The sequence below is a fragment of the Triticum dicoccoides genome, chromosome 3A (genome assembly GCF_002162155.2).
Source record: "Triticum dicoccoides isolate Atlit2015 ecotype Zavitan chromosome 3A, WEW_v2.0, whole genome shotgun sequence".
NCBI classification, from domain to species: domain Eukaryota; kingdom Viridiplantae; phylum Streptophyta; class Magnoliopsida; order Poales; family Poaceae; genus Triticum; species Triticum dicoccoides.
The window spans coordinates 576,743,461-576,752,256 of record NC_041384.1 but is presented as its reverse complement, the minus strand read 5'-3'; the positions used below and the strand labels follow the sequence as shown (position 1 = coordinate 576,752,256).

General features: G+C 41.4%; 1 long non-coding RNA gene across 2 annotated transcripts; it reads right to left on the bottom strand.

The window, feature by feature from the left end:
* Positions 1 to 3,274: 3,274 nt before the first annotated feature.
* Positions 3,275 to 8,457, bottom strand: LOC119269311. 2 transcript variants are annotated; one of them, XR_005133524.1, is made up of 4 exons: positions 8,146 to 8,457; positions 7,213 to 7,328; positions 5,312 to 5,387; positions 3,275 to 5,212 (listed from the first exon to the last, which is right to left on the bottom strand). It is a non-coding gene; the product is annotated as an uncharacterized LOC119269311 (long non-coding RNA). The 2 variants fall into 2 exon arrangements; XR_005133525.1 differs by lacking the exon at positions 8,146 to 8,457 and adding an exon at positions 7,705 to 8,134.
* Positions 8,458 to 8,796: the final 339 nt, after the last annotated feature.

The window sequence follows — 8,796 nt, the reverse complement described above, 5'->3', positions numbered from 1 at the left end:
CTTCTCCTTCTGAATCCCCCTCATAACAGTTATCTTCCTCTTGATTACGATCCGAAATGGGTGGAGGGGGGTTGCCTTTGCACCCACCATGGAACGACGTCTGCATGAAATTTTATTGCCATGCAAGGCTCGTCTCTTTTGCTCTACATGATCAGTTCCATTGTGTACAATAACTGGCATGCATAGGAATAAAACATAGTGAGATTATGTAAGAAGTGCATGCACAAATCCAGAGTGATGGTAGCAAACTGTGGATAGACCCAAAACCAATGATAGCAGGCAGATAATAGTTTTAGTTAAAAAATACAGATAATGGCTCCTTTAATGTTTGTTTGCACCCAACATAAAACTCATAGTAGACACCGGAGATTAACCAGATAGTAGACAGATAGTACTGATTGCTGCCCCAATATGTACCCCACAACCATTTAAAAACTCAAGTTTCAGCATTAGTTTGGACCTGACTCGGAGTCTAATAGATGAACACGATGATAATGTAGCATGTCATCATATTAAGCAACGCATAACATAAGCAGACACGGAAGAGTGCGACCTCTCTTGTGGACCCGTGTAGTCCTCAAGGCCATCTGCTTAGTTGATGATGATAATGCAGTTGCCGTGGCTGCCGACGGTGGGGAAGAAGATCTGAGGCGGCGAAAGACAGTGTGGAGAGTGGATCCCTGCTGTGGTGAACCCTTCCGTCGTTGGAGAAGCTGAGCTGGGGTGGAACACAGCGCCGCAGGAGCAGGACAAACCACACAAGGTTTTCTTTGACACATATCTGTAATAGAAGTAATTGAGTAAGGGCTTGTTTGAATTTGAGGATTCTAACAATGCAGGGATAGGAAATAGACAGGAATAGGATAGGAATGCACGTGCAAAACAGAGAATTTAAAAACACAGTATTTCTGCCAATCTGGGTGTTTGATTCACAACAATTGGAAGATCACAGGATGTAAAAAAGCATGGTGAGATTAAGTCAAACCACAAGAAAATGTACGGTTATAATGCTATTATGCTACTATCTCTTATTCTTGTGCTTGATGAATAGGAATATGAAAAGGAGGAGAAGTGGAAATTAGAATTCCTATGGTTTTTCTTTCAAGGAGACACTAAAGGAACAAATCCTACAGTTTTCCTTTGCTCCATTCCTTTGCACCAAATTCATGAAAAGTAGTACCATAGGAAACTTTCCAATTCCGATGTTTTCCATTCACTTTTCCTTTCAAGCACTGGCGATTCTAGTAGGCAGGCTTGAGCAAGGAAAATCCTACACTAAAAAAATGTTTTTGTGCTACTTCTATTACTTTGGACCCAAGCCACTGCCATATTAGCTCAACTCCCAGGACCATTGACAAATGCACAGCTCAAACGCGCAGAGATAAATAATGATGGCGTTCAAGAGAGTCCATCACGGATAGCTAAGTTGCCTGGTACCTCACTGCTTGTCATATAGTAGGATAAAATAATCGTATTTCCCGTTACTACGAGTGCTCAGTGGACAATATATATAACATGTAGAGTAAAAAAGAGATGCACACTACAAAAAAATACACTTTCGTGATGATACGTGTTTGTCACAGTAGGTCGCTTTTTTTGTCATGCATGTACATCCATGACAAATTTATGATAGAATCAAGATAGTCATATCTGTGCTGTCGTAGAAGTGTTCCATGACATTACCAAAATTATCATCACGAAAGTGTCCACTTCCATGACGATAAATCGCGCGTCACAGAAGTGCTTTTGTTAAGGGTGACCGACACGTGACATCCACCGTAACGGAACGCCGTTAAGCTATCGGGTCGGGTTTCGGATCCGATAACCCGTTAACAACCCCAACCAATGGGGATTTTCCACGTGTAAAATCATCATGGCTAGAGGAAACACGTGTCGGCTCATCGTCGGGACAGATGTCATCCACTCAGTGGACATAAGGCGCCTATGATACATTGACACGTGGCATGGCCCAACAAGTTTAAATGGGCCGGCCCAACTAAAGGCCCACAAGATTTTACGGACCATAATGGGCCGACCTAGCTAAAGGTCCACGAGATTTTGCTGACCATAATGGGCTGGCCCAGCTAAAGGCCCACAAGATTTCGCGGGCCAAAATGGGCGGGCCCAGGTAAAGGCCCACAAGATTTTCGTGTGCCATAATAGGCCGGCCCAGGTAAAGGCCCACGGTGACTCTAGCCCATAATGAACAGTAATTTTCTTTATACTCGTTAACGGCCCGTGATTTACATGGGCCGTTTCCAGCTCGTGTTAGCTTTCGGCCTATTGACGACCCATACGTTCTTGGGCTCCTTTTCGGCCCTCGATTACTTCCGGCCCGTTACTGGCTTGTTCCCCTAATGGGCCAAATTCGGCCCATGGCAAGAGTCGGCCCGTTACTGGCCTGTTCCACTAATGGGCCAAATTCGGTCCATGGCAAGAGTTGGTCCTTTACTGGCCTGTTACCCTAATGGGCCAAATTCGGCCCATGGCAAGAGTTGGCCCGTTTCTGGCCTGTTAACCCGTTGCGCCGTTTCCAGACCGTCCTATATTCTGGTCCATTAACGACCCGTTATGCCTGTGAAAGAATTAAGCCTTTGCTGTCCTACGGCCTGTTACCGTGCTGGCCCGATACCAATTACGCCCAATTATGGTCCATGTAGACCCATTTATCCGACGGCCCGAGGCCCACCGATTACAGGCCCATTTATCGACGGCCCGTAGGAGACCCGTGGATCCTACGGCCCGTATATGGCCCATGGTAGTTGCGGCCACTAGCAAACCAGGAAAAAAGAAGACTAGAAAATAAATAAGGTCGAAACTAACGCTAGGCTATTAAGGCGATTGCACAGATTACATTCACTCGACATCAAAGATCGCCACTAGTGCAAATATAGGGAACACCCTACACTATACAAAAATGGCTTGCTGTTTTCTTCAGGCGGTGGCTGCACGTTAAGAATAAATTTTGCATCGCACCAAAACAAATCTTCTATTATATAATTAAAACAAGAGTAAAACAAGCCATCATGTTTGTCCACATATGCTAATCTTTTTTACACCGTTTGATTAGAATAACAACGGTCGAGATTTAAAGTTTCTACGTAACATGTAAAAATATATTTACCAGCAGTATTGAACTTTTATGATGTCATATTAGATGCATAGAACCATAACACTAGCGCGCACAGGAAGGACTACATGGACACGTATTGTTTGAGTCCAATATACAATCACGTATGAACTGATGCATGTCCGAATTGGAAAGCATAAAAGGGAAAATAAAAATCAAAGCCCTTACACATATCCAAAAGCAATATAGCAGGTTTCCCTACAAACTCCAGGAGCCACACGTTTACATGCTTCCAATACATGGACAATATGGACTAGGCAATTAGCAAAAAAAACAAAAAAAAATTGTCTGACCGAAAAAGGATCAAAGCTGGTCTCTTCTCTCAAGTGATCCATCTCTTCTTCCCTGAAGCAGGTTCCACGTCCCTTGCACACACGTTTTATAGAGAAGACCAATTGCTATGGTTTTCAATTTCCTAGCGCTCTAGCCGTCACTTCTGATTCTTCCTTCCCTGTTGTCGGCAAGGCACGCGCTGAAGCCCTCGAGCAGCCTAGGAGAGTAGGGCAGGTTCAAATCAGCAGCATGAGGGATAAGGCAGCCATGACTAAGGTGACATATTGAGGAGCAGGACCCAGCGCTAGGGAGGCATAGATTGCTTCTTCGGCCTTCGCCCACTTCTTTTCCTTGCACATGCATATCTCCCCGCACCGCTGCCTCCAAGAGCTAGGATGCATGTAACCACGGTCCAGCGGCAACAACTTCGGTCTGAGACACATCTGCCCACAAGCCACCATAGTTGACGGCTATGTGATGCTCGAGCTCCGACTCTTCTTTGGATCATTAGTTCTCAGGTTTCTTCATCTTCTGCATACCTCAATTTCATAGCTTCTGGAACAAACAGATATGCGTGGTTGAGATGTTAGATTCTCCATGGATGTGGTTAGAGCCTTAGACTAATGATGTGACGCATGACCATTGCATAGCTACCTATACTCTGATCGGATTTATACATCAAGGTTAATCTTATTTGCAAAGCTATAAAAAGTTATTTACATTATCTTTACAACAAAAATGCATCACTGTGTATTTATGGAACTGTACAGAATTTATTTACATATTCATCATAGCAAAAATGTGTCATAGATTATGCACATTACATAGGTGAATTAATATCTTCAAATTTGGATGTCAATGGATTATTCACCCAAATGAAGCATGTGGAATCAAGAATAACAAAAAAAAAATCACAAACTTCCCTCTATCCCATAATATAAGACGTTTTTGGCACTGTGTACTGTCAAAAAACGTCATATATTATTGAACAGAGGGAGCATAATGGAACCATATCTGAATTATTTATATCTCTTAACTTCTTCGGGTTGCTATTGGGTGATTTTTTAAGGATTTTTCTTTCACAACAATAGCTATGATAGATTTGTTACAACAAAATATTCAAATGATCATGTTGTGATTCGCAAACTAACTACAAAGAAAACTGACAAGAACTTTCATATTATATTTAATCTGTAGTGACAATTGTGGTATATATCTACAAATTCGAACACCCGGTAAGCATATATTCTACTAATTTGAACAAGAACTTCCATATTATACTTACTCTGCAGTAATAACAATGGTAGCAAAATTGGTCAACTCACTAGATGGGAAATCTGAGAAGTGTCAAATAGTATACAATAATTGTGTTGAAAGTAAGCCGAACCATTTATGAGTACTGAGATAAAGAAAGAAACCTTGACATCGAATCAATATAAGGAGGACAATTATTAGATAATGGTTAAATGTTGGCACCATCAGAAGTATGTCACATTATAATTATTTGGAATACATTCCGACATGCACTTCCATGAGTTATATGTTCATGGCATGTGAAAAATCTATTGTATATCAATTAACACATATGAACCAAATTCAGTTAATACATGTAAGCCTTCTTCCTTTGCCTTACTGTGAAGAAACAGCCGGTGTGGAGGAAGTAAGAATGATGCAAAGTTGTAGCACATTACATAGGTGGAACCTGACAGCAGTAGCAATTAGGAAGCCCTCAACTCGCCTCCACCTGTGGACTCTCCACAAAGGTAAATCAACCAATCACAAGCCAATGCAAATTACTATTTCCTGACACTGCATTTATTGTATATACATGTTAACATGTGCAGACAAGACAATGAAATATAAAAATATATAGATGTTATATGTAGTAGATGGATATCATAGATATACCTTTTGCTATACGAAATTCCATATAATTGATACCGATGTGTTGAAGAGACAATAGTCAAAGTTGGGCTTCAATTCCCTAAAAACCACAACACAAATCAATGGCAAATTAAATAACTATAATTTATAAAAGATCCTTACATGAACAACAACAGAATGTATCAGGTCAGCGTATGAATTATAATTTAACAAAACTAGGTAACTCTACCTTACATCTAAATAGATTTAACAGATCAACTAAGTAATTAAGTGAACTTTAAAAGTACGTATATACTGTGCCCATCAAGAGAGGAATGCAGCGGATGATGGGAGAGTAGTAAGACAGTCATACCCATCCCACTCCTCTACCACATACGGCCAGGAATGCTGCGGAGAACATGGCCGTCGAACCTGACGGCACAGCTTTTGGCCCACTGACACGAATAGGAGAGCAGGGACACTCAAGGAAGCTAAAAACTATGGGTCTCTCATATTCGCCAGTGGCCTCCCCGGCGACCGCTTTGCCTCACGGCCTCGCAGAGCCCGTGGCTGGAACGCGTGCCACAGCCTCGGCCAGATCTGGCGGAAAATCTCCTTCCCAGCTTTGGTGATACACAGGCAGGCCACTCAATTTGGTGCAGCCACTCCCCTTCTGGACGAGCAGGCCATCAATTTGGCACACCCTCTCCATCTGTATTCCCATCTCAAAGTCCTCAAAGTCGGACAGCCAGTGGAGGAGAGGAGTGGAAGGGACTTGCTTTCCACACATAATGGTCGGGCAGCCAGTGGAGGAGAGGAGAGGAGTGGAAGAGATTAGTGAGGAAGGGATACTTTCTATCTACACATAATGGAATGGGTAGCACCACGTTGACCCATGGTCAGCCTGTTGTGACTTACGTGGAATGAAAACGAATATAAGTTTTTTCTATTTCTGTTTTTTACTCCTAGACTCATATCTCTATTTCATTTCTCACACAATTGGGTCATTACGTAAAGAATATTTTGCCGGAAATTAGCTACAGAATTTTCTCACAAAATAAACTACTCCAGTACTAAATTCAGTATTCCCTGATGGATTAAAACATGCATGAAAGCCTACAAAAAAACGAAAATGGTGGGCATACGCAAAAAAGAAGTTGTACAAACTAAAATAACATATGAAGATAACTGAAACACGAAGAACCGTTTGAAGCAAAAAAAAAATGCATACTAAGGTGTTCAAATTAACCATTATTATAAACTTCCATACAATGTTAAAAAAGAAAAAGAAAAATGCAAGTCCGTATGAGTAAAGCAAAATAACAAAACCAGATCCTTCATTAAAATTAAAAACATATAAATTCTAGCTGCGCAATTTCTTATCGCTGCAAAATGAGTCTAATAGATTATTTTGTAGTCCTAAAGTAACAGTAGCTATTGTGTCGTCTGCAGAGTATTTTTCTAGAAGATGACATATTCGACAAGTGATTCCCGTAAATTCTGAAATTTGAAAGGTTAGTAAGAGTTGTTCTAAATCATAAGTTCATCCATTCGAGTTCAGATATTTTCCATAGGTCATCAATGTACAATTTGCATATTTGATCCTGCATGCATTTTCTAATTACATTCATGGTTACTATGGAAGGTCTATTAAATTCAGACATGCACTTTAGTGAGTTTTATGTTCTTGGTAACAGCTCTTCTGTCTAGCCTTTTCAGTTGAAGAGAACAATGAGAAAAGCTCCAGTGTTATATGCATCACCTACAACACATGTGAAAACTCTATTGCATATCAATTAACACATATGGACCAAATTCAGTTAATACATGCAAGCCTTTTTCTTTTGTCTTAAAAACACATATCATTAATTTAACTTGCTAATACTATATGGTAACAACAAATAGAAAGAATACACCTTTTATCCAACTACAGGGAGGAAACATACTTGTGATGAATCAGCCGGTGTGCAGAAAGTAGTAATGATGCAAAGTTGTAGCACATTACATAGGTGGAAGCTGACAGCAGTAGCAAGCCCACAACGTGCCTCCACCCATGGATTCTCTACAAGACAATGAATTATTGAACACTTTTTGCTATACGTAACTTCATATAATTAATATGGATGTGTTGAAGAGACAGTAACCAAAGTTTGGTAGAATGTTAACTAAAAAACAGCATAAGCTCAATTCCCTAAAGCAACGCAAGGCACATCAATGGCAAGATAAATAATTCTACAATTTATATCCTAGAAATAGTCCAAATGTACGAGCTTATTGTCTGAATTGTAATAAAAACAGAACAACCAAGTAACTCAACCTTATCTCTGAATAAATTTAACGGATCAACTAAGTAAACAAGCTTTTATAAAGTACATATATACTGTGCGCAGAAAAAGAAGAATGCAAAGGATGTTGGGAGAGTAGTAAGGCAGTCATACCCATCCCTACTACTCTGCCACAGACGACGAGGAACACTATGAAGAATATGGCTGTCGAACCCGACGACACAGCTCTCGGCCCAGTGGCACAAACAGGAGAGCAGCGCCACTCAGCAAAACAGATTTATCATATTCTCCAGTGGCCTCCCATGCGACCGCTTTGCCTCGCAACCTTGCTGCTAGGGGCGCAGAATCTGAGGCTGGAACGCGTGCCCCAGCCTCGCCGATCTGGCCTCCAAGAGCATCTCCTTCCCAGCTTTAGTGATGCACGGGCAGGCCACTGGATGGATTTGGTGCAGCCACTCGCTTTCACATGGACGAACAAATTTCTCATAGCCATAGAAAATCTCCATAAAGAAACCAAAATCCGTGCCATTGCTGGAGCCTAGAAGACCAGGCATCTGGGAAGGGAGGAGAAGGAATAGGAAGAGGAGAGATTACCTGGAGGAGAGCGACCGCTCAGGTTCAAAGGGGCCCAACTCCACGACCATCCAATTGACGGCGGGGGCGAGCAGCAGGCACGTGTGGTCGAGCTGGAGGACCTGCCGTCGCCGAGAGCATGCGGCCACCGCACTCCGCCGCAAATCCCCCTTCTCCTTCTCACCCCGTCCTCCTTCCTTGGCAGGATCTAGCAACGAATGTGGATGAATCTATGGATCAGGCAAGGAACGGTGAAAAAGAAACGGGAGGAGACCGAGAATTTGGGTTTTCTTTTTTTGGCTGGGAAGGGTAGCACGCCGAGTCGTTGACCCATGGTTTGCTGGTTGTAACTTACAGAGTACTACTCCCTCCGTTCCTAATTATAAGTCTTTGAGAAGATTTCATTATAGACCACATACGGAGTAAAATAAGTGAATTTATATTTTAAAATACATCTATATACATTCATATGTGATTTATAGTAAAATCTCTACAAAAACTAGGAACGGAGGGAGTATAATATGAAGTACTTATGAAATGAAAACTAATATTCATTAGATTTTCTATTCCATTTATTCACTCATATGTTTTCATTTCATTTCTTACACAATTGAGTATATTGGGTACAGAATATATTGTGGGGAATTAGCTCCAGAATTTTCTAAAAAAAAG